Source organism: Anas platyrhynchos, chromosome 3, assembly GCF_047663525.1.
Source record: "Anas platyrhynchos isolate ZD024472 breed Pekin duck chromosome 3, IASCAAS_PekinDuck_T2T, whole genome shotgun sequence".
Taxonomy (NCBI): domain Eukaryota; kingdom Metazoa; phylum Chordata; class Aves; order Anseriformes; family Anatidae; genus Anas; species Anas platyrhynchos.
Window position 1 is genome coordinate 9607933 of NC_092589.1, and position 23129 is coordinate 9631061.

The 23129-nt window shown below is 38.9% G+C and overlaps 1 protein-coding gene and 1 long non-coding RNA gene across 9 annotated transcripts in view; both read right to left on the minus strand.

Moving 5' to 3' along the window:
- LOC113843077 (uncharacterized) overlaps positions 1–16484 on the minus strand; it is a 34412-nt gene extending 17928 nt beyond the window's left edge. Inside the window, exon 1 of the long non-coding RNA XR_003496027.3 lies at positions 12867–16484. This is a non-coding gene — a long non-coding RNA (uncharacterized lncRNA). The remainder of the gene's footprint in view (positions 1–12866) is intronic.
- MACROD2 (mono-ADP ribosylhydrolase 2) overlaps positions 1–23129 on the minus strand; it is an 862160-nt gene that overhangs the window by 491343 nt on the left and 347688 nt on the right. The window lies entirely within an intron of this gene.

Sequence of the window (23129 nt, forward strand, 5' to 3'; positions counted from 1 at the left end):
CGGCATCCCACCTCAAAGATGAGCAAAGCACAACATGATTCTGTGATTGAAACCTGTCTGCCGTCAATCCACCTAACTGCCTTATACTTCACATGGACCTGCTCATCTTGTCAAGCAAAGAAAAATCTCATAATCAGTTTTAGCACCCCGGAGCCCTTCCAATTCTCAAAGTAATATTCCAAACAGCTCAAGTAGAGCACAGTAACACACAACTCAGCAGCCAACCTGTTGTAATGCTATGAAAGAGCAGAACTTCAGATGATAGAGGCCATAAATTTATAAAATCCTTTTAAGGCCATCTGTACAGCAATATGAAACTCAAATGAATGATTCACACCTGTTTGGGTTTGTTGGGTTCTTCCTGAAAGAAGTGGGAAGCAAGAAGCAGTCTTCAAGCGCTTTATGCTGTGTATGTATTAAAAAAAATAAAAAATAAAAACTCCTTCAGTCTATTCAGCATGCTACAGAACAAGCTATAAACAAATTTAAGCAAGACTGGGATCCTATTACTGTGTGCATGCACAAACACACGCACCAGGCTGTTCCTTGGAGTGGAGATACACCTGCCTGATTTCCCATTATCCAGTCCCTAGAAAGGAATCAAAAGGAGGAATCCATAGCCTGTAGCTGTGCTACAGCAGGCAATATATTTCCATTGTTCTGGGAAAATCCTATGGGTAATACATTTATAGAGTGCTATAAATTCCTTATTAAATATTTATAAGTATTCCTGATAATAATTTGCAATTATTTATGTCATTTTATTACAATCTGCAAATGAAATACATACAATGAACAAATTGTCCACATGTTTGGGAGCACCTTCCCCTAGGAAATCTCTTTAAAATATCCGTTTTATAATGCTTTTGATACTTATTTCACCAGCCTGGACTGCATTTTTTAATTGATATTCTAAAGCATTACTACAACAGAAGTAGCAAGACTCCTGTTAGTTGAAATTTATGGGACAGAGGAAAAAAGAAGTTCAAACTGCTAAAGAAATTGTTAGCTTTATATATAAATACAGTCACATTAAAGTTATGGTGTGGGGACAGGGCGTTGTTTACTACTGATGATGTTCCCATTTATGAATCAATACATCAAATCTTAGAGGATGAGCTGGGAGTGCAAAACTGAAGAGAAAAAAATGAAAGAGGGATGGAAAAGAGGCAGCACTGCTTTAACGCAGGATCTCCCACATCTGGAATCCAGCAGTGGGAGCCTGAGGAAGGGATTAGGAATTCATAATTCTAAATCAATATTTCAGCATAACAACGAGCTGTATCATCTGGCTAAAGAATGCCTTATTTAGGTAAAGCTTAAACATATGTCACTAATGTTAGTATCTGCACATCTCTTGTAAAGCTCCTTCAAACTTTCATCTAAAAGGAAGCTGAGCGCCAACCACTTCTGATATATTTTGTAGAAAATAAGCTAGCAAATCGCAGGCAGAGGGAGATAAGGGTTTATGTTTTGTTTTGTTTTTTAAAGAAAGAAAAGCCCATAAAGTGGTGCCAAACTCTGGCCCAGATGATGAATACACTGGCCTTCATGTCACGCTTGGGTTTCTCTGTAGCTCAGCCCTGCCAGCCCTTTGCATGCTGAGTCTGCTGCAGAGAGCAGTGGATTTGCCAAGTCCATTTCTCTCTGCAGTAGGCTGTGTAAGCTTTACACATGAAAGGGTTGCAGAGGGGAACTAGCTGAAGTAGTAGTCGATGTCCTTCCCAAGGCCTTTTCATGCATAGAGCCACTTCTGTGCGCTGGAGTCCAGTAGCAGATGAAGTCAACGTCCAAATGTAAATACAGAAGCCACAGAATGGGGTGAAAACAGTGCAGATCCACTGTGTAATATTTTATGTCTATGCAGCTTCTGCAATCGAGGAAGCAAAATCACAAAAAAAAAAAAAAAAAAAAAAAAAAAAAAACAGCAGGAAAGGAGAAAGGGGCAAAAGAGAGACAGGAAAGGCAACAAAATGGAAAGAAAGGAAAAGCAAATATGAAAAGAGGACACATTTTTTAAGATGTAAAAACTTAGATTGAGTTGCCACCCATTTGCCAAAGCATCCTACTGTCCTAGAAATTTGCATTTCATTCCTATCAATATACAACAAATCTGACTCTATGGCTTACACAAAGAAAGTCTGGGAAAGGAAGCAAAAGGGGGAAATGAATGGGGAAAGGAAAGCTGACAATTCCTGCAGTCCTCACAGGGGAGCTGCATCATTTTCCCACTAAGCCTTATTGAAAGCACAGGTTGACTTCATAGAAACAATTCAGCATGTGCTTAGTGCTTAATTTGGGTGCCATTTCAATGCTCTTTGGTAAATAATTATACTTCACCTTTGTTGGCAATGCCAAATTCTAGATTGTGCCCTGAATCAAAATTCTTGCCAAAGAATGAATTTGAATCACATGCTCTAAAACAATTCCCACCACTAACTTTTCTCCTATTAAAGACAAGGGCTCAATTCAAATACCCGTAAGGCAATGTTTCAACATACTTTAATAGTTAAAATTAAAAACATGCTTCTGTCTTTACAACACAATCCTAAATTTAAGTTTACCACAATAAAAACAAGAGTGACACTAATACTACATAGCCATGGTATCTCTCCAAACAATTACTGCTTGTATTTTAAGGCAATGGTCTGAAATTTTAAAATGAACCATTTTTTTTTCCTCAGTATTTCACAGCTGAATTACTCAATGAGTCTTACCAAGCCCTGCAGGTATGTCTCTGGGTGACAACATAACTGTGTGCAAAAGCCTCCCTAGTCCAGTTCATACCGGGGCTTTACCTACCTGGTTGCGTCTCCTGACTGGAGACAAGACTTCATTGGGTTACGTTGCGTTGTGATAAATTCATAGCAGTTCCTAATGAAACACTGCCCATCTAGCAAAGTAAGGCGATTATGTAAACAGCGCTGCAGCATGACACCGTGTGGTACAATGCCATGGGGAAGGCTTTAATTGCCAAAGTTTGCATTAAGCGCTGAGCTCCAAGCGAGAGGATCTGAATCCAAGGTGGTACGCGAAGAAGTAGAACGCCCTGGTATGTCTGGACTGCGCATCTAATGACTTGTGGGCAGAAAGACATGCAGTCCAAATTAACCTGCAGTGAAGAACACGTGCCTGTGTGCCTATCTGTAGGTGCCTGCCATTTTTTAAACTCCTATAAATTTGAGAACCTGAGGTTACACCTAGGGCCCATACCTGAGGTCACGTCTGTGTGTCTTCACAGCTGCTACCAGTCAGATCTTTCACTTTGCACAAGCAAACACTGAGAGACTGATCTGATGCAAACCTCCACCCCAGTTACACCCTGGCTGAGCCCTGTGTTTTGGGCACCCCACTTTGGTGTGGGCAGCGCACCAGCAGCTGGGCCCGGGTGTTTACCCTGAAAACAGGGGCCAGACTTCCAGACGGACACGGGCCCTTGACACACGCAGATATTAGACGGCTCTAAAGGAAGCCGCTCATCATGAAATGGAATAACACAGCTTGAGAGGGGTGCTTTAAAACTAAACAGAAGATGACAGGCCAGAAGACCTGCCCTGTTTTTGGAGGCCGGGTTACCTCCTACCACTGGGTAACGAGGAGCCAGAAAACCTGCCTCCCCCGCCTGTCCTGCTGGACTCTCCACTTCAGCATTCCCAGCCTGGATGCACCACGGGGTTTGGGAGCACTGGTTTCACGAAGGGCACCTGGGGGAGCACAGGCCCCTCAGGCCACCCAGCAGGGCCGGGGACCCCAACCCAGTGCCCAGGGTGGCGGCGAGCACCGGGAACGCCGCAGAGCTACCCCAGGGGAGCAGGGTCCGAGCTGCCCAGATTGTGTTTATCTTCAGGGGTAGCCTGGGAGAATAAAACATGCCGTAAGCTAAACAGTTCCCCTTCCAAGACAAATGGTGGAGGTCGGGCAGTGTGGCTTCTGATCTGCCAATGAAGTGGGCTACAGCTGCAAGTCATTACCCTGAAGTGAAAATAGATTAACTGAACACATAAACTGCCTGATCCTTCTGCACAGCCGAGCGGAGGATTTGTGGGATCTGTAATCCTGGTATTCAAGTCTTTCCTTACATTCTGCAGAGACGCCTGAATCTGTTTTAGGCATGTCACACAGCTTTTTCAGCTGAGTCTTCCAATACTGGAGATTTAAAAAATGGTCTTTGCACCAATATTCAGCTACCCTAGACGCTCACTATCACAGCTTTAGGAAAATGCCTACTCGTATTGCCGTTCCCCTTTGGAGGGGGATATTTATAATGCAGTATATACAGGACCACATAGTATGTGGCGATTGTACTACCGCGACAAAACTGTTTTCTGAAAGTGTCACTTCTGAAATTCAATTTGCAAGGATTTGTCTTGGCTAGGGTTGTGTCCAGGTAGGACACCCTGTCTGTCTTAGGGAGAAAGAATACATACTTTAGGATCATTGCCCTAAAAAAAATACAAAAAAAAAAATATTAAAAATACACACATCTTTGAATAAAAAATAATTTGAATATACATTTCTGCATGTATACTTAGGCAGACTGAAGAATGGAGACACATTAAAGAAGTCACCAAAAGAATGCTCTTCTACTATAAATCGTAATTGATTTTTGCAAATATTTCACTAAATTTAGCCAGTCTACAAACGCATATTAAAGAACAAACAGACTTTACCACAGAATCTTCAGGTGATTGAGGAGCCTCTGACTGGTGGCTCAAGCATTAAAACTGGAAGCCAAACCAGGGCTATAGTTAGTCCTGTGAGGAGGACAACAAGGAGCATGAGACATTCTCTGTGATACAATCTCCGGAAAGTTGGATGCAGTTGTAAAATATATGTTCTTTTAGCCACAGATATCGTCACTGAAGCTAAGGGAAATTTTACAATAAGCTGTGTTCTAGAAGAGAGCTAGCTTTTCAAGATGGTCTCCCAAATATCAAGTGGAGTTCTGTTATACACGATTAACCTGAAATTGTGGCAAAATCACTTCAGCCACGTTAAACACGAATACACTTCTCCTCAAAACCCTCTCAATAGTCCCAAACACTCTCCACAGGGACTTCTAGAAGAATCAAATAAATACAAAAAAAAAAAAATCAAATAAAAAACTATTTTTGAAATGCACAATTTTATGAAGTACAATATTAACTTGCATAAATTTATCATCTAACCTTATATTATTGTTATTATTATTCATAAATAACTATAAGATGTTGAACTTATATTTTTAAATTATTCTTTGTGACTACTTCAGTCTAAAGAATCAGTATTTTGGTTAGATTTTAATATTTCTTTTTGATTAAAGAAATATGCACACTTGTAATACCAAAAACTACAATTGTAAGCAATAATCTCTAGATTTGTTTTACAGTATTAGCATTCAGCAATACGATGTTTGAATTCCAAAGGCAGCGGATAAAAACATGCACGGGGATCTACAAATAGACTAGGGTTTCCTTTGAAGAAAAAAAGGAGTAATTAAATTCCTGTAAGGAAGTGACAGTTCCAAAAGTATCTTTGTCAAGTTATTTTGGAAAGTGTCACTTCCAGCTAGCTCACAGTCGAGAGGATGAGGGAATGCAAACTTTTCAAGTATTTCAGAAGAGAACTTAGACCTTCCACCTCTTTACTGAATATCTGTGCATCAGAGAACACAGTCCATAATCTAACATCAATATTGGTTGGGCAAGTAATTATTAATCCATTTAGGAATAATAAAAATGAGTTAATATCTAGCTGCCACTTCAGATGGCAAAGAAAGAGTCTGACACTTCTAAAAGAGAGAGATACCAAACCTATTGGCATGTGTCAAGGCTGAGGTATAAATTAGCCACTTTCTTAATGAGTTTTACATGAGTATACTAAAAAACTCCCCCAAGCCAATTTCCCTTCACTTCTCCATCAAACTTTCAGGTTTAGTCATTACATTACAGAGAATAAAAATTTTCTGATTTAAAAAAGAATTGTAGAAAATCTGTTTTAGGAATTCAGCATTTTATCACGCCATCGAAATACTTCTTTTTTTTTTTTTTTTTAAAAAAAAAAAAAGGGATAACAAATTTTAAACTATGAGCATGATTTTTTCATTACTTCATTTCTACTACCAGCAAGGTCATGGAAAGATCAAAAACAAAACTGCATTTTCCCTCTATGCTCAGTTAATGTTGTGCTCTTGACAGGATTGCGCGGATGATCAGTTCTGAAACCTGCAATAAATTATTCTGTATGTACTTTGTACGCAGCCAGCATGAAAGACAGATACACACAAAATAAGCGTATCTGTAGGTATCTTCCTGGGTCAGTTTTAAACACTGAAAAAAAAAAAATATATATATATATATATATTTTTTTTAATAATATATATATTTACCTGAACAAGTTATTTGTTTTCTTCTTCTATTTTTTGTTTATAGTGCCTCATGAAATATTTCTTCCTCTCAGAGCACATCACCCAAATGACTTTCTATACTTTTGCCAGTGAGGATTTTCCCCAGCTCTAAAAATCCCTCCCTTCAGACAATACTACAGCACCAAGTCACACAAGTTATTTGATCAAGTGCAGTTATAAAACTTATTTAATCAGCCACAGATGTTAAAGTAGATACATCCCTGTGCTTTGCTGTGGAAAATTTATGTGTCAGAGGCAACAGCAAAATGGTGGATTCCATGTGTGCTGTAGCCTCCTGTAAGAATAACTAAAGCCTTAACCAAAATCCCTGTGCAACCTACAGACTCTCCAGTTTGATGTACAGGTCCACCGCTGAAGTACCCTAGTGAGAAAAATAATTCCCTACAACTGCTCATGGACATTTCAGATGAATGAAAGGTTTCAATTTCAAGTATTTGTCTGTCACTCTGGGGAACCAAAAAATAAAATAAAAATAATAATAATAATAATAAAAAAACATCTTCACTGCAAACTATTTTATTACTTAATTGAATTAATTTTCTCATTCTCTGTACTTTCTCAAAAAAGAAAAACAACCCTCCCAAGCAGCTGCAGATCTGCAGGCACAATCCACTCTCTCAGAACTACTAAATTTGGCAAGAAGCATAATGCAGTCCAAACAAACAAAATTGCTAATACAACTCCAGAGACAATCAAATACATTATCCAATATCCTAGTGAGGTTTTCAAAATCTTCTGGGGTCTCCCTAAACCAAAAATCTTTTGAGACTATGATCGATAGGGGAATTTTTTCCCTTACCTGAAAGATTCAGATGGTGAAAAAAATAAGCTCTTTTTCCTAAAGTTTAAATAAATCTGTAACTAAATCACATTGAGAAAGTACTATGGTATTTACAGCAGAGCAAAACTATAGGCAGGAATCATGGACAAAAACATGAAAATTAACACAATGGGGGAAAAAAAAGTGTATGTTCAGCCATTCTTCGGCTGAAATGGATCTTACTGTTTTTTAATGGTGATACTCATGCACAAGTCCATCCACAGCCCGAGGAATTCATGTCAAACCAAAATTAAAAGAAAAAAATAAACAAATCTGTGAAACTGTTGCATATTTCAGCTTGAAAACTCAGGTTCTGAACTGAAAACAGCATTTGTGCATTCAGATGTTTTTCAGCCCACTTTGATATTTTTTTAAACTATTTTTTGGCTGTTCATTTGAACAATGTACAAGAATAGCGTGCCTATCTACATGTATGTACCAGAAAGGGCAAAGTACTAAAAAATCCTCAGTTTTCAGTAAGCCTGCAGTAACTACAGTAAATAAAATCTTATTACTCATGAAATATAAGGTCAACAGCTCTGGTCTTAAACAACTGCTCTCTACTTTCAGTCTAGTTTAATAAAACAGAACATGTCAGTTTCTAAAATATAAATGACCATCAAGAGACTACGTGCACAGAAAACATGCATGGTTTCACATATTGCAGATTTTGGTTTTAAATATCACTTCATATGCCAATAAGAATTAAAAAACAAAAACAAAAAACATAACCAGTGCATCTACTGATAGATCCTCTGCTAGCTGCCACAACTGGATACGATCATTTAGACAGAAGTGGGTCAAATCATCTTTGGTATCAAAACCCAAGCTCTGCTCAGTCAGTTTCTGCTGTATACAACTTCATAGAATCATTCAGGTTGGAAAAGCCCTCTAAGATCATCTGGTCCAACCTTTAACCTCATACTGACAAGTCCACCACTAAACCATGCTACTAAGTTCACAGTTCTACATTTCTTGAAGACCTCCAGGGATGGTGACTTCCCTGGGCAGCCTTTTCTAGTGCTGCACAACCCTCCAGTAAAAATAAATAAATAAATAAATAAATAAAGCTTATAATATCCAACCTAAACTTGTTGCATGTGATTTAAACCAAGCCTGCTGAGTTCACCTTGATTCTGCTTCAGAAAATTCTGAACGCACTGATGAATGAGCATCTACACAACAGGGACAATTACTGAATCACTGTTCCCATGGATAGGTATCTTTACACCTTTGACATACAAGCAGTCAATTTGCCTAAACACCTTTCATCACTGCTGGTAGCAGTTGTTGTACCTGCTTTCCTTGCAGCGAGTCTTTCCATCCAGCTCAACCTCTGAGAGGCCAGCTATTTCGTGCTTGCATACAATGTTTGCTAAACAGTTTTGCAAAAATCTCTTGATATTATGCTTTTGTAAATTAATGTTAATTTATACAATTATTGCTACTTAGAAGTCAATTCCTCACTAACAAGATGCCTCCTAGTAACCAAAACAGTTATTCAGCTGACCCAAAGCTCACGGAAGTCCCAACTTTAAGTTACCTACCTCCAGCGGACAGCCAGACAGTTCAGAATTAATTTCCTGCCACAAAGGCTTCAGGGTACAACCCTTCCTTGTGTTCAGAACAGAGAGTCATGACATGAAGGTTGCAATTTATGCTGCCAGAAGAGGAAGTGCATGCAAGGGTCCCATCACTAACAGCTCCTGGCTATGTTACTGCGGCATCAGAAGTCTTTAACCATCTTGAGTGGGATTTCATGGAGGACGACAACCACATTTACCGAGGCTTTTGGATAACCACTACATGCTAACCCGGTCTTGATCTTGCAAGATCTCTGCTTTCTCCTCTTTTGTCAGTAGTATATCAGAAAGCTGGAAACGCAGTATGAATGCATGTTCACGTTTCCCTCCTCCCAAAGAGCATTAGTTGAAAAGGTTAGATTAATACTTGCAATGCCCATATGGTCTCTGTTGTGATCCTGGCTCCCTAGAACAAATAAAGCCCAGACAATTTCTTCCTGCCTAGCCATTGTTTTTTGGTGGAAATTCTACCACATTTGGAAACCACCAGTCAGCTTCAACCAGACTTAGAAGAGGGGTGGAAGATGGACAGTTAAGTTGCCTTTGGTTTGGGAAATCAAGAGAAGGGCAGATGGGAGGAACCTTAATTGACACCCCCAAAAAAGCATGAAGATGCTGCCATCGTCAGCCCTTCCTGGTAGATCCCAAAGACACTGGACAGAGGCTCACAGAGCTCTGGGCTCTGAGACAGTAGCAGAACACCAAGAGGGCTCAGGGATGAACAACAGAAATTTTTACGACAGCTCAGGTTTTTTTGCCCTGCTACCTGAAGGACTCTATCTTTTCTCAATAGCTGTCATGATTAAGGATGCTTTGTGAAGTTTGAGGTTATGGATCATACTGAGCACAACCAAGCACTTCATCTGCCCATCCCCACCATTCATCACGGTTCTTTGGAAGGGAACTCTATTCCCTCCTTTATATGACATGTCAATCCATTTCCCATTATTTCATAGGCTTACTTTGAGCATAATTTATTGAGAGAAGACATATAAAGAGAAACAGATTGTTGTAGGGGAAAAATAATAATAACAAATATATATATTAAAAAAAAAAAAAAAACAAACACGAAAACCAACAACCTACTCACAAAACATCCTACCTACAGTATGCAAATAATTATTTTTTTTGTTTTCTTGTTATTTTATTTTTTCCCCGTCTATTTTAACAAAGTGAGGAATTGTGAATTTTTAAAACGATAGATTTTTCATTAGAATCTTCCTAAAGTTGGTACATTAATGGTTTGTTGCCTGTCATTCAGCATCTGTGCCTTGGGGTTGGACTCCAAGTTTACAGTTAAGTAGCTCCATGTTGCTTTGCACATACATGCCTCTGTGGAAAAAGAGCATTTGTGTATCTGAAGATATATTAATAACAGATAACAGATTAGTAACAGATTAAGTTCCATACTAAAAGGCAAAAGACTGAATAAATATTTGAAAACATGTTGAATCACAAGTAAAATGATTAAAAGGGCATTTTGACAGTATTCTAATATATTCCTCAAAACATTAAAGTATGAATCTTAGCTGTAAAAAAAAATACAAAATCCAAGTCTCTTCATATTGTACATATTTGTCAATGGCAACTTCAGCCTTTTCCAGTGGGCACAGAATCAGTTTAGTTTTGCAGTTGAGAACACAAAGATCTTTAACAGTCTTCTAGCTGTATTTGACTGATATGGATGCAGTCCTTATAATAAACAGCAAATCTGTATAATGTCATAATCAAATAGATTGTTAGCCATTACCTCCAGACAGAAGATGCTGAAGAACTGTTCTAACTTTTTTTTTTCCTTCTTATCACATTATGCTGTGACGCAAGCTTAATATTTTTTTCACTGTTTCAATCTCAGCATGCTATTCAGAAAGTTTTTGCAAGGAACTATCAATCCTCTGCATGTTGCATGCAGCACTGTGCAGGTGTGCTTGCACATGGCACAAAGAGACATTAGAATGAGTAGAAAAGCAGGTTCTTTTTGGAGATCCCGTATCCCTGTGTAAAAGCAATTAAAAAAAAAAAAAAAAAAAAAAAAAAAAAACTCGATAGTGTTATGGAAAAAGAAAAAACAAAAACTGTATTCATACTGCAGCAAATCAATAAATGACATTCCACATGCTTCCCAACAGCTTCATTGCAATTAGCTTGATTTGTATAAATAGTGGTATTTTAGTAACCATCCTGACTACTCCTTCATACATTATTCACTGCAAATGGCTCCATTCTTTCTCTCCTTTAAGTCAGTATCAACACTCAGCAACTATTTTGGATTGAGATTAAATGCAAAGAAAACTTTTTTATTGTAATTTAAGTTTATATATTTGTCCTTTTCACCACACTATTTTACATACCAAAAATGTGTTAGTTAGATGCATTTCCTAAGTTCCCGTGTACAACAGGAAGAACTCAATTTTCAGAGCATAGATGGCCACAGCAAGTGCGAGCTGCAGTCCTGGATCCTAGTAATCCCCAACCTAGGGCTGTGTTTCAAATAGAGTGAAATGTGCCTTCATTTGGATTTATGAAATGACAGAAGCTTCATCTTTCTACTAGATTTAAGATAGCTTTTTTTTTTTTTTTTCCCCTTGACCTGAATTGTTTTAAAACTTTTGTACCTACGTGCTCCAGGGAAACCAAAGATTCCCATCTCCCCTAGCAAAGCTTACAGGGCATTTTTGGATCGATATTTCAATGCATTAGACTGCTCTCCAGCACCAGCCTTTCTTCAACATGCTTCCTTTCAATATTCTTCTTCCCTCTTTTCTTCTTTCCTCCACCATATATATTTTATATTTATATATATATATATTTTTTTTTTTTTATTTTATTTTTTAAGCCAGACTGACACTCAGTCAGTGCTTGTCCCTGCTCTGCCTTGCCTTCAATCTTTATTTTCTGCTCTGATTGCAGACATCTCAGGGTCTGGTAGTTTTGAAGAGAAGTTCTCTCTTCATACTTTTCTGAATGCAAATGTGGGATTATTTGTATCTTTCCGTTTTCTGTCTGCCACCTCTATCTGTACACACTACTATTGCAGCAGTGAGCACTACTTAATCTTAACTCTTTTACTCCTCCTTCCCCACATAAAAATGCAGCCTCTGTATGTCTGGCACAGCCGTAGGATTACCAGCTTTGCAGAAGAGAAGGGTTGGGACGAAGAGAGGGAGAGTATTTGAGCACTCCCAAATACCTACCTTGCATGAGCTGATGTTGAATAGAACTTCTTCCTTTACAAAACCATAGCCTCACCAAATATCAACTATGCAACTCTGGGTAAAGATTGAACCTTGGTTTAGAAAGGGTGATTTCCAACAGAACCAAACATTTTGGAAAGTTTTACACATGAAGAATATGTAAACACAACTGAAGGGAGTATTCTGGGGGAAAAGACAGGTGATCTTGAAATGGAGAACTGCACAACCTTCCCAAGCTCTGCACAGGGCTTCCAGCTCCACGGAAGATCAAGTAATTTCCTCCAAATTAGACCACAGCCCTTACCACTTAAACATACAGTTAAAAAAAAATAAAAAATAAATAACTTCTTTAATAATATGTTCAGGAATATCAGCTTTTTTAAAGCCTTAGATACCAAGCACTGAGTTATGTATCTCTCTCTCAGTCTTTTCTTACCTTATGCCAATGGAGGTAAAATGAAGTCCATAGAGGTATCCCAGACTCACAGTACAATTTCATTAAAGTGTTTTGATTTTAACAGATCTGTTGTTTTGTTTTTGAGGTGTTTTTTTTTAGGGGGTGGGAGATTAAAAGAAAAAAGGGGAGGGGGGGAGACAACTTCACAGAATCACAGGATTTCTAGGTTGGAAGAGACCTCAAGATCATCGAGTCCAACCTCTGACCTAACGCTAACAGTCCCCACTAAACCATATCCCTAAGCTCTACATCTAAACATCTTTTAAAGACTTCCAGGGATGGTGACTCCACCACTTCCCTGGGCAGCCTGTTCCAATGTCTAACAATGTCTAACAATGTTTCTCCAGTAGAAAAAGTAGCTTTCTGTGAAAACAATATGCCATTGGGACAAATTGATATAACTTACGGAATTTAGCTGAGTACTTTTGTCACCTCAAGTTTTCTTCCACCACTTGCTTCAGGACCTCTCCTCTACGAATAACTCCAATAGTTTTGAGCATCAGGATCGCCCACCCACCTGATGCTTGTTAATTCCCTAACAGGCCTCTAGTAGACTGATGTTTTCTTTGCTTGGGTTGGGTATAAGTAAAGAAAGAAGGGAGCCATCTGTTTGTGTATGTTTGATGATAATCTTCTAAATATAAGCCTCTACGGGTCTATCTCTAGGAAGATAAATTAATTTTATTTTAATTAAAAACTTAATTTCCTACAAAATTGATGAAATGGATCCCACATCCTATCATGCCCTTCCAGATACAATTTCCTACTCACCAGTAGCAACCCAATCTTCCAGCCTAGACGCAAGTCCTATTGAAAATTTAATCTCAATGAGTCCGGGAGGAAACTAACTAGGAGGATTTATTTTGCTTAATAAAATTTATTCTTAGCATGAATTTGCTATCCATTATCTACCCATTCAATACACTGTAGAATTCTTGTAACTTCAGGATCAAATTCATAACCATATTTTTAGTCTTTCTTTCTACTTTACTCTAGCTACTGCCTTCATTTAACAGCTCTCTGGTCCATGGAAATAAGGCAGTTCAGACCCTTTTTGGTGTCCCAATCAGAATGTGACAACAACTCCCTTCTTCCCATGACTAACAGGTTGGAGTAGGATTGCGTAGCCTGTAAAAGACACAGGCCTTAGGTCTTGGAATATTTATTACATTGGGAACAGCTGTGGGCCCTGTCTGACTTTCCTTAGCCTTTATACCTGGAAGCAAAGAAATGCTCTCAGTAGGACAGGTAATATAAATCAAATTAACTCTTTTTCTAATCATTTAACTTTTTGAAATTTTGCCTTTATCAAATGATGTGAGCATGATTTTGTATGTATTTTTGCTTCAAATTGAAGGAAACAAGGAGAAAAGCAATTAGAAACTTTAAGCAATGGAAAACAGAAGGACCATTTCTGATCTATTACTAGAAAAGGGTACTGGGTTTTTATCATTACCAGAGAAATGGCTTTTGTTTTTCTTTACTGATTGAAAATTTATTTAAAATAAACCATATTACCAAACCACTGCTGAAAGGTGAATGTTAATAACCTGGCTAAGATACTGTCCATTCAAACCTAAATTAAAACTTTCAAAGTTGCAGTATTTATATTCTCCTCCCCCTGACCCCACAGAGAAGTAAAAGGCCACTCAATATAGACCTGCAGTAAAGTTCTGGATGCCTAATAAGAATTCAGGCTTTGAATATGTGGAGCGCCTCTCAGTTTATAAGACTCCAAGGTGGTCATCTATTGTTTTTGCACTGAAGCGCTCAGAAAACTTCCTGGCTCTGACTTTCAGCAATAGTATCATCTCTTTCTTCCAGGTTCCTCACTGAGTTAATTTTTAATTGTTAAATTACTGTGATAATGTAAGAAAAAGTGATTTTTCACTTTATTACAACTAGCATTCTAGCATCTCTTCCCTCATTACATTGCATTGCGTCTGGACTGTGATATGGAAAAAGATCCCATTAGGAGCAGACCTAATCCAATCATGCAAAGAGCCCACAGGCTTAGCAGAGGTTGGCCCATATCATCCATCTATCAGGAGTCCTGCGTAATTGTTGTCAAGTAGCACTGGGCATTGATAGATCCACCGACTGTGAAAGTAGCTAGGGTATAAAGCAGTTGGTGATCAATAATAACTGCAATTATTTCTCTTTTTTTTTTTTTTTTTTTAATATTTAGATTTTTTTTTTTTGCTTTTGCCATCTGTGACCCAAGAAGACTTTCACAACAGCGCTGCCTTGTAAGGCCCCGGGAGGAGCGCAGCAGCGGTGCTGCAGGGCTTCCACAGCAGAGCAGAGCTTGCGTGGTGCCCCAGCACCCGGTGCTGTGCTGGCATCGAGCCCCCAGGTCTTCCAGCAAGGCTGAGGACAGGAGGCAGATCCCCCCGCCTCCGGATTGGGGCCAGGTTCTGGATGCCTGGCCTGGGGAATGGGCAGAGCGAGCAGGTCGCCTTGCAAAAGAGAAGGGAAAAAGCAAGACAGGGTGAGAGCCCAGCAAGTGCAAAAAGAAATTCCAGTACCGAGTATTTGAAGGCAGGCAGGCATTTTTATGCAACATGAGAACAGTTTGTGCTCTTACATTATCTTTCTGATGAAAAAAACAGATAGCTCCTGTAGGCATAAAGAAATTAAAACACCGATTCAGTAGTATCAGAGCACTGAGGTGAAGGGGGTGTGTGCATACACATCCCGTCCTCTCTCCAGAAGACACTTACACATAAAGTAATTCCCCCCCCAGCACTTCTCGCTGCAATAGTCATGACCCAGTCTGACCCAACTAGCAAGCTTAGAAATGCCTTTAGAGACAGAGAATAGTTGAGTTAGGGACCAGCTGTACAAACTGGAGATACACAAGGCCATAAAATAGCTGTGCTGTAAAAGCACCTGGAGGTCCTGGCAGAAAGCAAGCTAAATGTGAGTCAGCAGAGCACCCTTGGGCAGTGGAGACAAACCACGTCCCAGATTGCAGCAGGACAAGGGATTACTGCACTCTGTTAGCACTTGCTAGGGCATGCCTGGGACACTGCGTCCAGTTTTGGTCCCCCCCATTTCAAGATGGACACTGAAAAATAGGATAGGGTCCAGTGAAGGGTCCACCAGAATGATTAGAGAATTGTAAAGCTTGTCTGAAGAAAGGATGAAGGAACTGGGCTTGTTCGGCCTAAAGAAGAAAAGGCTCAGAATCTACTCACAATCTTGCAACACATAACACAAAAAAAAAAATGTTCTGGTGAAGGAACACCAGGATGTATTTTTACATAACATGAGGTAGCAGCCACAAATTGCTTCAGGGGAAAGTAAATCTGGATATTAGAACAACAAATTCTTCACAGAAAGAGGAACTAAGCATTGGAAGAGGCTGCTCAGAGAAGTGGTGGAACCCCCTTATTGGAAAAAAATCAAGAATCAGCTTGATAGTGTCCCAGATAACCTTGTCTAAGGCTTGAAATCTAACGCTTCCAACAGAATGGCAGACAGATCATCTCCAGGAGTCCTTTCCAACCTAAATTTTCAGTGGTTCTAATTCAAAACTGAAAACAAAAGGAGGGCTAGGCAATATTTTTTTTCTAAATGGAGATACTGCCACAAATTCATTTCCTTCACTTGACTCACTTAGCTACAGTCTTTTTAAAATAATACACATCCCTCCTGAAAAATCCTCTACAAGAAGAGGGCAGCAAAAGCCATGAGTGCAACTGGCCACAGAAATTAAACTAAACTGTTGGGTGGTAAAACTATGGAGCTTGTTGGAGCTACAATTATTTTTATAACAGTTAAGGTCCAGCTCACTGTCAATTGCAAAGAGCTTACACAATCACCAATAGTGCAAATCATTGTTTTAATATGAATGCTGAATTTAAGTTACAGTACAGAAATTGGAGAATTACATATGGCTTCCCTGGGAGTGAAATCAGAGGATGGAGCTGCCCAGCATGCAGCAAGCCTTGGCCTGATTGCTAAGCAGCAATCCACAACCAGATAAAGTGACAACTGGTTGTCTGACACAGAAGGTCTAAGCAATGGCTCATAACAGGCTCTTGATGAATTACCTAATCCAAATCAACACAAGTGAAAGGAAAAAAAGTTAAATATCAAGAGATTTAATAACAAAAATGAGCCTCCAGCACCATCTTAATAAGAGGAGGTGTTAAATTATCTCTAGAAATTTTAGAGGGGGGGGAGGAAGTCTTGCATAGGATCTTGGAAGAAACAAGAAGTTGAGGCACGTGAGGTGGTTACCTGGTCTTATCACAATGATCCAGCTCCGTTCCAGAAAGCGCTAGTAAGACAGCATTAAGACATAAAAATTAGAACAGATTAACATATCCTTAATTCAGTGCTTTTCCAGGAAGATTCGGTTCTTCCATGGCTTTTAAATACCTGAGTTCAGTTGTACAATCTGAAGACCTGCATGTATTATTTAAACGCTGTCTTTGAAAGCTCAGCTTGCTGTTTCCTTACTTGGTAAGGAAAAGAAATTCAACCAGCAGAGTAATGCTCAATTGGAATCAAAACTGGGCAGAGACTGCAGCTCACCAACTGCTCTGAACTTAAAAGCTCATAAAATGTCACTCCTGTTTCTCCTCTAAAATCAAAGGAGCACAACAAGCATTTCTTTCTCTGAAGTCTCTCTGATGGGGAAAAAAAAAAGAAGAGCACAAGATAGCTCTTCACAGGTGTCTAGCAGGGGAGGAACGATGCACCCCACGTGGAATTTGAGATAGCTTGTTGGGTCTCCCATTGAGAAACAACAGGGAAAAGGGACAATAAAAAGCTCACAGTGAGGGGAAAGCAAGACTTGGGAGAAATGATTTTTAAATGAAACACAGGACAAGAGGGAACAGGAGGAAGGTTTGGCAATTAAAAAGAAGGGAAAAAAAAAAAAAAGAAAGAAAAAACAAATTAGGAGAAAACCAATAAATGACAGACAGGAAGGAGAATGCAATTTGTTTGCTCAAGTTTTCACGTTGCCATGCCTCCCTTGCAGAAGCCAGGGAAGGGAAGAAGCGCAAAGCACACTTCTGGGAGCAGCGCGATGGGGGAACGCTGTGGCTGGCTGAGGCAGTCTTTGGGAGGAACTGCACAGCGGCACGCTATTTCCCCCGGTTTGATCTCTGAAAAACAGCACTAAAGTAAATATATGCTCCTGTGGAAGTTCACTGATGTCCCTGGAGCTCATTCATTTTCTAACCTTTTACCAGCTGCTGGCCCGAAATGGTAGGAGTTCACTTTAAGCCAGACTGGATTTCAAAGCAAAGGTCCCAGAGGTGACAAACTGCTCATTAATTCACTGTAATGCTTTAGTGCTGGAGGAACTGTTTTAAACGCACTATCTGAAACTATTTAGAGCCACCAAATAATTATATCATGAGAAGCCACCACACACTTCAAATTTACTGATGTTAAAATCTAGCTATGTAATCTGCTGATAGAACTAATGAAGAAAAAGGAGGAGACTGGCATTTTATTAAGAAATGCTAATCAACCTGTTTTTGAAGTGTCCCTCATTTGCATTATAAACATTATTATGAAAATTCAGCATTATGCTTCTCTGTGCAGCATTGTGCTGCTCTACTGAACATCAAAAATATTCACTTCCTCAGAGCAGGGAAAAGAAGGGAATGAAAAATCATGATCAAAGATAACTTCAATTACTTGTTAATTTCACCTTAATTCCACTCTTGGGATAATAAGCCTTCCTCATAAGTTTCCTTCCCTGTAACAAATTCTGATATATGCTTATAGGCCCCTAAATCTATTCCCACAAGAAGTAAATGAATAAATATGCATCAGTGTAATTTACATAGCCTTCACCACAAGCATGGTAGGACTTCATAAACTCACTACTGTTTACTGTGTGAAAAACTCATTAAACTCCCCTTTGAATACAGGAATGAAACTTATTTTTTAATTTATTAGAAGCATTCTTGTTGGTCTCCTATTCAACAACATCAAGCACAGAGGCACGCTTCTCCAGTAAAAGTAACATAAAAAAGTAGAAAAATCAGAACTATATACTTTTGATTGCAAATTAAAACTTCACGTACTCATTCCCAAATAAAAAACTTCTGCTGTTGTACAGAGTTGGTAAGAATTCTAAGTTAGCTTATCAAGTATTTAACCCCAATTTATTTCTGAGTGTACATTCTCCCCTTCTCACAGAGCTCTGAACTGTTAATTGCAAAGATTCACAGGGAAACGGACCTGAGTCAGTGATTAACTGTCTTAACAGGCAAAAAATTAAGAAATTATTCGGTTTGAAAAAGCAAGCAACTCATGGGCAGATCTCAGTTATTCACTGAGCTCCACCAACTGCATGTCAAATATGTTTGTTGAAAACATTTTGCTTTCGAGGAACTGGTGAGCTCTGAAGGCAAACCTTTATCTTGGAAAATTCTTCATCAAGTCTGCCTAAAAACCACAGCGTATATAATGTGATTTCCAGAATCTTCAGTGAGAACAAATTCAAACCGTAAAAAATACTTTAATGATACCTGAGCATTAACATAATATATCTTCTCTGGATGTGACTCTGAAACTTAAAAAAGATTGATCATATGGAGTGACGAACCAGCTAAAAAACCCAGCAACACACATAGCTGCTTCATAAAACACAAATCTTTTGAAAGGTAAGGTGAGCCCATCTCAACTTCTGAAAAGAAAGATATGCATTAATCTTTCTTTTGTGTGCCTGCTCTTGTTTAGAAAGCAGCACTGGAGGACCAAAGGTTGCTGTGGTCTTTTCAGAAATTGAAGTCACCAAATGTTTCCTATCAAAATGGGGAGGAAAAAGAAGATAAAAAAAAAAGATTTTTTTTTTTAAAAAAAACAACTTTTACAGACATTAGATAAGGAGAACAAACTCTCTCAGGAAACAAGGCGGATGAATTGAAATCATAAAATACAAGTCTTCTGGAGACACAGTAGGATTTAAGCTCACGCCGTGACTCATTTGAAAACAGGCACGTTCTAACTTCCCTGTGTCATGAGCGACAGTTTCTCCTTTATTTGCTGTGCTACAGACTTTCTCGAGTTTCGAGGAAAAGAGGGAAATAGCTGGTAAATACCTTTTGCGTGTGTGTTTGTGTGCACACACGTGTTGCAATACAATAAAACAGAACTGGGAAGTACAAGATGCAGCATCCACCAAGAAAAAGACACACAGAATAAAGGCAAGCAGTACACAGCCTGATAGCGAGGGACCGAGTTCTGTTTTGTAAGAAGTTTCCTCAGATCCCGACTGGGATCGAGGCAATAAACACTCGGCAAAAGACCTCTTGCCCTGAAGACCGGAGGCAAAGCTTGGCTCACACCTACATTGCCTGGGGCTAACAGTCTCCAAAGCTGGCTACTGGATGAGGCCACGCAACTGTTTGTCCTCTGGACTCCAAGCGGTGACCAACTGTCTGAGACACATCTTTTGCATACTTTTATTTCCTGAGTTCAAGTTACACAGCGTGATACAAGGACTATGCTGCAGCCCGAAGACTGGTCATTTCACATTGAGAAACTATAGTTTCTATAGTGAAATGGTCTTAATGGACGGTGTAACGTAAAAGGAGTCCAACTTGCTGTGGGTCTTGCCCATACTACCTTTTTAGATTCCATTTTATCTCTTTGGGAGATAAATGCATAAGATTCCATTTTATCTCTTTGGGAGAGTATATCGTTATGTCTCCAGTAAGCCAAAACATGGATGTTTCTGTATGGTAACAGAACCACATTTTTCTTTGATTATTATCTGGGTTCCATAATTTGTAAAGCATACAGACTCAGCATCACATGTTCAAATAGCATTTCACGTTGCCCCTTCACATGAGCAGAACTGAACTCCAAGCCTATGAAATGCATTTAGTAGATGTAGGTAGTGATTTGAGAGTGACTAGGCTATAGGGTACTTCAGGGTACTTAACCTTTCCCTCTTCTCCTTTGTTTGTCCTCAAATTTTATTTTCCCACCATTTTAACTCCAGCAGCTGAATAGCTGACCTAATGAAGAACCAGAATACATGGCCTTCTGCTGTTACAGATGATTTCTCTGCACACTGAGAGTCTTCACAGTTTCCTCCCTCCCCAAAGACCAGGCCAAGGATCATTTGGCCACAGTGTGTGAGGAAGGGATCTCACTTACAGTCTAATAAAGTGACAGATTCAACAGCAGTCTGCTCCTTTGTCAACAGGGTTATAGATTTTCCTGACACAGTAGGTCTGACAAAGGAAAAAGGTACACAGGAAAAAAGGCAATGTTGTAAGAGAGGGAGAAGCTAGCCAAGATCAGGAGTATGTCCCTAAAATACATCCTTCTCTTTTGTATTTCTGGCTGTAGATACAGCACTACCGCATCCCCAGGGAGCAATACTGTGGTGAATAATACGCTCATTACTATTCTTTCTACACGGACTGCAATTTTAGATGTCCTTCAAATTTACATTTATTTTACTAATCTGGATGGTTGACATGTCAAACATCTTAAGGGATATACAAAACGTTATTTACCCAGTTGAAATTTAGTTTCTGAACCACAGGCATTGGTCTGCCCAATCAAAACGTGACTTGCAACACAGCACGCTTGCACAACAAAGTTCTTCAATATGTTTTCTGGATTTCTATTATTTTTGAGTTGTTTCCTTTGCTGCATAATCCTCCAAAAGGCTTCAAAGACCAGGTAAATCAGCACACAGTTTGTCAAACAGGCTGTATTTGTTTTATTCTGCAATTTCCATTCACAGTATTTAGATATGGGAGGCATTAGGGAGCTGCTTGAGAAGCTACTCAGTTCTATTTTCCTCTTTCTTTTTAAAAACGTACATTTTTAATAATGAAGGCTGTGATTTAGGAAAGGCAAGAATACAGCAGATATATTGAATCTTCCTGATTTCCCTCTTAGGCTACCATATTTTAAGTGACAACACTGGTTCTTCCATTGGACACTGTTTTACTGGGGTGTTTGACAGTCTTCACTACTACGGAGTTTTGTCTTACAAGGTTCAACAGCTGTAGCAGTCCTTAATTAAATCTCCTCTGCTCATAATGTTTTACTGCATAGCCATCTAATAAGTACTAGGAAAAACAAATTAAATAGCAGAGTTATTAGAAAAAAAAATACAGAGGAAAAAAAAAAAAAAAAAAAAAAGCATTAGGGTAGTAGGTACAGGCAAAGCCACTACTCACGTGCCTTTTGAATAAGCACCTGGAACCTGATTCATCACGTCAAAGGAACAAATTACATCTGTGGATGAAATCTTTTTTGGCCTCCCCTCCCCAGTTCACTACATTCACGGTATTAATTCTCTTGGCTTCCCATTTATATTGAGTCTCTCTTTTAATCAATACTTAAACCAAGGGCTTGATTCAAAGCCAGCAGGGACCAATGAAAAGTTTCTTCAACTACAGTAAAGCGCAAGCACCAGAATTATGTTAAGTAACTAGTCCTCATTGCAGATCGACTATATGCAAAACAAAGCATAAAATATTTGAAATTACAGCTTTTTAATAACACTTCAATACCACTTTAATCACATAGCCATTGCTCTGGGACTCCAACTTCATATACCAAAATTCAAACTGAAGCTATCATTTTTGTCTCATTTATCCTACAGTGTAAACAGAAAAACATACATTATAACAGCTATATTAAAACCATTCAACAGCACTTCAAAAGACAGGTCTCAATTTAAGCTTCCATTTCTTATAGTCTGGATTTCAACCAGGATACCTGGGGCTAATAATTAAACTCCACAGAAATTACAGAAAGGGAACACTGAAAAAAAAGTCAATAAAGAAACCTTTTAGAGGAATATATCTCCAGAACAAATGGCTGCAGCATTCATTCCATTAAACTGTACCTGAAGGAGAGAAGACCTTAAGCCAGTCCTTAACATAAATGCTGCAGGTGCTACAGAAAGCTTCCTATCACTTGGTAGACATGATTTCATTGTAGGGGGCTTTACTGCCATTTTAAAGCTAAAGTTTACTGAAAATTACGGCTTTTAACTTTCATTCACAATCATGCACCCCAGCAACCACCAGTGAGAGATGCTGAAGGTGAAACACCAAGACTTCCCTATCCCGTGGGCATAGGAAAGTCGCGTGGTTTTGTCATTCAGGGGTTCTGATGCATGGCAAGTGCCACCTCACTTCATTCTTTTTTTGTTCTATAAATAATTCTTCAAATGATAATCTCAGGGTGGTACCTCGAACTTACGTGAAACTGCATGCAGCTAGGATAAGTATTCACCCCATTTATCATTCCTTTGTTTCTTGCTTGACAGGGATGATAGCCTAATTTTTCCTCTGCATTAATAGAACATTCATGTCACATCAAATCCTGAAGTCATTAGTTAGTATATTCACCAGATCTACGTTAATAAAGCAATAACTTGATCACTGGCTTTTAAAGTGCCAATTCAAAATAGAAAAACAGGTGCTGTTTAAACAGCATAATCATCATTCTAATTGATACCTTCTAGTTAACATTACAGAAGAGGGAGTAACTACTAGCACAGAACTCCCACATACATTTTCGTTCAAGCAAGTGTCTCTCAGCACTGAAGGCATGAGGGTTACTGGCATGGGAACAAAAATTGCTCCTGCTAAAGCTTGCAGATCTCTATCCTCTTGAATGTATGCTATTAAGCTTGCAAACGCTATCAGACTATCAG